This window comes from Engystomops pustulosus, chromosome 9 (assembly GCF_040894005.1).
Source record: "Engystomops pustulosus chromosome 9, aEngPut4.maternal, whole genome shotgun sequence".
In the NCBI taxonomy this organism is placed as follows: Eukaryota; Metazoa; Chordata; class Amphibia; order Anura; family Leptodactylidae; genus Engystomops; species Engystomops pustulosus.
Window position 1 is genome coordinate 13443335 of NC_092419.1, and position 6202 is coordinate 13449536.

Below are 6202 nucleotides of genomic sequence, written 5' to 3' on the forward strand. Positions count from 1 at the left end.
AGGTAACATGAACGGTGCCCGGGTCTTGGAAACAAAAAAATGCAAAGCCTGTGCCGCTCCAGGTAGAAGACTGGGAGAAAGGAATTTTTGTAGATCCAGCACTCGAAGTAGGTATAATTAAAATGGCATATACTTTATTGGGTTCCAGAAAATGCGTAAAAAATTCCTTTACAAAAACATGGAATGCACTGTGCGTGCTAGATAAACATATTGCTGTCAGTTAAAAAGTGCATAGTAGCGGACCTACGCGTTTCGGGCATAACCTTGCATGTTGCCCTTATTCATGGTCTCATGGTCATGAATAAGGGCAACATGCAAGGTTATGCCCGAAACGCGTAGGTCCGCTACTATGCACTTTTTAACTGACAGCAATATGTTTATCTAGCACGCACAGTGCATTCCATGTTTTTGTAAAGGAATTTTTTACGCATTTTCTGGAACCCAATAAAGTATATGCCATTTTAATTATACCTACTTCGAGTGCTGGATCTACAAAAATTCCTTTCTCCCTTTGCTTCATAATGCATCAAATCAAATGGTAGGTTTCCTTTAAATCCCGATTACAGTCTCTCCGCAACCGAGGGACCAATGACCTGCTGTTTGCAGCCTGCAACCATCACAAATTTGTGTGTGTGAACGGATTAAGGTTAAGGAATGTCTCATATACACAGGAAGGCTGTGTTCGCGCAGTTCCATATTACACACCCGCTTCCTCTCTGCACCCATCGATAACTGTACATGGCACAATCTCTCACCACTACAAATGATAGGAATGTCATTTCACCGTGAAGTACTAACTTATTATGGCTTCGATGGGGATTAAGAGCTGAGTATGATCATCAGCAAGTGTGACCACCTCCATAGAAGCAGAAGTTTTTGCACCCTGAAACATTCAAGAGTTTGGTTACACAATAACAACGTAGGGGGGGCAGACTTCAGCAGTTACCGTAGGACAGAAATTGTTGCTGCTCATCAATCTGGGAAGGAGTATACAATCATATTCAAACAACTAAAGGACTTCTTCCACTTTCATCAAATAATTTATACTGTTTGTGTAACAAGAAATTATACTCTTCACCAATATACTTTCTGTAATCTCATGGTTTCCTAGATCTCCGCTTGCTGTTTGCTTCCTCTACATAAACTCTGATCCCTGGTCATGTGATGTCACACAGCACGACAGCAAGCAGAGATCTACAAAACATTGAGGAATTGATACAGAAAGTAAATTGGGAAATTGTAGAACTTTTCATTGCTCAAACAATATCAATTATTCGATGGAATAAATTATACAATAGGAAACATTACCAGTGATTCAAGGCCCCTTACCTTCTTTCCCCAGAAGTCGATGTCCAAAAATACTTACACCAAGGTCAGACTGTGCAATGCCTGGAGTAGCTGCAACACAAAAAATCCACAAGAGCTGCATGTCAGACGCTACAGGCCTTAATGTGTTGCATTTTCAAGTTCATGACAGAAGACTTAGAAGAAGAGAGAACAAGTATACAACATAAAGAGAACGGGCAGCAGTTTAATCTACATTGGGGCAAATTTAGAATAAATATTGTATACACTCAAGTATAAGCCGAGTATTTACTCCCCCCCCTGGCAGGTCCTCTTCTTACTTCATGTGTGCCAGTGCCCGCTCCAAGTCAGCAACAAGTCCCTGCGCGCCGGCGTCGTACACACTGTGATGTCCACCGCTTGCTGACATCATAGTTTGTGCGCCGGCTGCGTGCACGGACCTGTCACTGACCTGAAGCTGGCGCCGACGAGCATGAAGTAAGAAGGGGACCTGCCCGAGGTGTTGGAAAGTTGAGTACTACTTATTTGCTGGGCATACTGGGGCTGGGTATACAGTACAGGTGGCTGGCTATATACTACTGGGGGCTGGCTATATACTACAGGAGAACAGCTGGCTATATACTACAGGAGGCTGGCTATATACTACAGGAGGCGGCTATATACTAAAGAGGGCTGGCTATATACTAAAAAAGGCTGGCTATTTACTAAAGAAGGCTGGCTATTTACTAAAGGGGGCTGGCTATATACTAATGGGGGCTGGCTGGCTGTATACTACAGGACAATGGCTGGCTCTATACTACAGGGGGCTGGTTCTATACTAAAGAGAGCTGTCTGGCTATCTACTACAGGGGAATGGCTGGCTATATACTACAGGGGAATGTCTAACTATACACTACAGGGGGCTGGCTATATACTACAGGGGGCTGGCTATATACTAAAGGGAGCTGGCTATATACTACTGGGGGCTGGCTATATACTACAGGGTAATAGCTGGCTATATACTAAAGGAGGCTGGCTATATACTAAAGGGGGCTGGCTATATACTAATGGGGGCTGGCTGGTTATATATCACTGGGGGCTGGCTGGCTATGTAATACAGGGGACTGGCTATATTCTACAGGGGGTGGCTATATACTAAAGGGGGCTGGCTATATTCCACTGGGGGCTGGCTGTCTATATACTACTGGGGGCTGGCTGGTTATATATCACTGGGGGCTGGCTGGCTATATAATACAGGGGGCTGGCTATATTCCACTGGGGGCTGGCTGGCTATATACTACTGGGGGCTGGCTATATACCACAGGAGGCTGGCTATATACTGTGAGGCTATGACCAATGTCTTTCCCACGCTAGGCTTATACTTGAGTCATTAGGTTTACCCTTTTTTGTGGTAAAATGAGGTGCCTCAGCTTATACTCGGGTATATACGGTATTACAATAATATGCATTATTAAACTAATTTATTAGAATGAAGAAAAATTGGTGACATATTTACAAAGCTGCATCCAAACTAACAGATTTCAGAAGCAATTATTTACAAAAGCCAAACACCTCATATCAACCGTGAGGAACGAAGCTGGATGAATGTACACGGTCTATAGGAGGCTGTGACTGGCAATTATTGGGGGCACATACACTGTATATAGGAGGCTGTGACTGACACTTATTGGGGGCACATACACTGTATATAGGAGGCTGTGACTGGCAATTATTGGGGGCACATACACTGTATATAGGAGGCTGTGACTGACACTTATTGGGGGCACATACACTGTATATAGGGGACTGTGACTGACACTTATTGGGGGCACATACACTGTATATAGGAGGCTGTGACTGGCAATTATTGGGGGCACATACACTGTATATAGGGGGCTGTGACTGACACTTATTGGGGGCACATACACTGTATATAGGGGGCTGTGACTGGCACTTATTGGGGGCACATACACTGTATATAGGAGGCTGTGACTGACACTTATTGGGGGCACATACACTGTATATAGGAGGCTGTGACTGGCAATTATTGGGGGCACATACACTGTATATAGGAGGCTGTGACTGACACTTATTGGGGGCACATACACTGTATATAGGAGGCTGTGACTGACACTTATTGGGGGCACATACACTGTATATAGGAGGCTGTGACTGGCAATTATTGGGGGCACATACACTGTATATAGGAGGCTGTGACTGACACTTATTGGGGGCACATACACTGTATATAGGAGGCTGTGACTGACACTTATTGGGGGCACATACACTGTATATAGGGGGCTGTGACTGACACTTATTGGGGGCACATACACTGTACATAGGAGGCTGTGACTGACACTTATTGGGGGCACATACACTGTACATAGGAGGCTGTGACTGACACTTATTGGGGGCACATACACTGTATATAGGAGGCTGTGACTGACACTTATTGGGGGCACATACACTGTATATAGGAGGCTGTGACTGGCAATTATTGGGGGCACATACACTGTATATAGGAGGCTGTGACTGACACTTATTGGGGGCACATACACTGTATATAGGAGGCTGTGACTGACACTTATTGGGGGCACATACACTGTATATAGGAGGCTGTGACTGACACTTATTGGGGGCACATACACTGTATATAGCAGGCTGTGACTGACACTTATTGGGGGCACATACACTGTGTATAGGAGGCTGTGACTGACACTTATTGGGGGCACATACACTGTATATAGGAGGCTGTGACTGGCACTTATTGGGGGCACATACACTGTATATAGGAGGCTGTGACTGACACTTATTGGGGGCACATACACTGTATATAGGGGGCTGTGACTGACACTTATTGGAGGCACATACACTGTATATAGGAGGCTGTGACTGACACTTATTGGGGGCACATACACTGTATATAGGAGGCTGTGACTGACACTTATTGGGGGCACATACACTGTATATAGGAGGCTGTGACTGGCAATTATTGGGGGCACATACACTGTATATAGGGGGCTGTGACTGACACTTATTGGGGGCACATACACTGTATATAGGGGGCTGTGACTGACACTTATTGGGGGCACATACACTGTATATAGGGGGCTGTGACTGACACTTATTGGGGGCACATACACTGTATATAGGAGGCTGTGACTGACACTTATTGGGGGCACATACACTGTACATAGGAGGCTGTGACTGACACTTATTGGGGGCACATACACTGTATATAGGAGGCTGTGACTGGCAATTATTGGGGGCACATACACTGTATATAGGAGGCTGTGACTGACACTTATTGGGGGCACATACACTGTATATAGGGGGCTGTGACTGACACTTATTGGGGGCACATACACTGTATATAGGAGGCTGTGACTGACACTTATTGGGGGCACATACACTGTATATAGGAGGCTGTGACTGACACTTATTGGGGGCACATACACTGTATATAGGAGGCTGTGACTGACACTTATTGGGGGCACATACACTGTATATAGGAGGCTGTGACTGACACTTATTGGGGGCACATACACTGTATATAGGGGGCTGTGACTGACACTTATTGGAGGCACATACACTGTATATAGGAGGCTGTGACTGGCAATTATTGGGGGCACATACACTGTATATAGGAGGCTGTGACTGACACTTATTGGGGGCACATACACTGTATATAGGGGGCTGTGACTGACACTTATTGGGGGCACATACACTGTATATAGGAGGCTGTGACTGACACTTATTGGGGGCACATACACTGTATATAGGGGACTGTGACTGACACTTATTGGGGGCACATACACTGTATATAGGAGGCTGTGACTGACACTTATTGGGGGCACATACACTGTATATAGGAGGCTGTGACTGACACTTATTGGGGGCACATACACTGTACATAGGAGGCTGTGACTGACACTTATTGGGGGCACATACACTGTATATAGGAGGCTGTGACTGGCAATTATTGGGGCACATACGCTGTATATAGGGGGCTGTGACTGACACTTATTGGGGCACATACACTGTATATAGGGGGCTGTGACTGGCACTTATTGGGGCACATACACTGTATATAGGAGGCTGTGACTGGCACTTATTGGGGCACATACACTGTATATAGGGGGCTGTGACTGACACTTATTGGGGGCACATACACTGTATATAGGGGGCTGTGACTGTCGCTTATTGGGGGCACATACACTGTATATAGGAGGCTGTGACTGACACTTATTGGGGGCACATACACTGTATATAGGGGGCTGTGACTGACACTTATTGGGGGCACATACACTGTATATAGGGGGCTGTGACTGACACTTATTGGGGGCACATACACTGTATATAGGAGGCTGTGACTGGCAATTATTGGGGGCACATACACTGTATATAGGGGGCTGTGACTGACACTTATTGGGGGCACATACACTGTATATAGGGGGCTGTGACTGACACTTATTGGGGGCACATACACTATATATAGGGGGCTGTGACTGACACTTATTGGGGGCACATACAATGTACATAGGAGGCTGTGACTGACACTTATTGGGGGCACATACACTGTATATAGGAGGCTGTGACTGACACTTATTGGGGGCACATACAATGTACATAGGCTGTGACTGTCACTTATTGGGGGCATATACACTGTCTATAGGAGGCTGTGACTGACACTTATTGGGGGCACATACACTGTATATAGGGGGCTGTGACTGACACTTATTGGGGGCACATACACTGTATATAGGAGGCTGTGATTGGCACTTATTGGGGGCACATACACTGTATATAGGGGGCTGTGACTGTCACTTATTGGGGGCACATACACTGTATATAGGAGGCTGTGACTGTCACGTTACTCTAACACCAGGCTCCACTAGTTCACTCCACAGCCTCCTGC

The 6202-nt window shown here is 45.8% G+C and overlaps 1 long non-coding RNA gene across 2 annotated transcripts in view; it reads right to left on the reverse strand.

Moving 5' to 3' along the window:
- The window catches only part of LOC140076670 (uncharacterized), a 140430-nt gene extending 134229 nt beyond the window's left edge, over positions 1-6201 (reverse strand). The window contains exons 1-2 of one of the 2 annotated variants that reach the window (XR_011849632.1): positions 6129-6201; positions 1367-1398 (exon numbers count right to left, since the gene is read on the reverse strand). This is a non-coding gene — a long non-coding RNA (uncharacterized lncRNA). Of the gene's footprint in view, positions 1-1366; positions 1399-2940; positions 2961-6128 lie in introns of those variants that run through there. The other variant, XR_011849633.1, reaches the window with a different exon arrangement.
- Between the last annotated feature and the right edge of the window lies 1 nt (position 6202).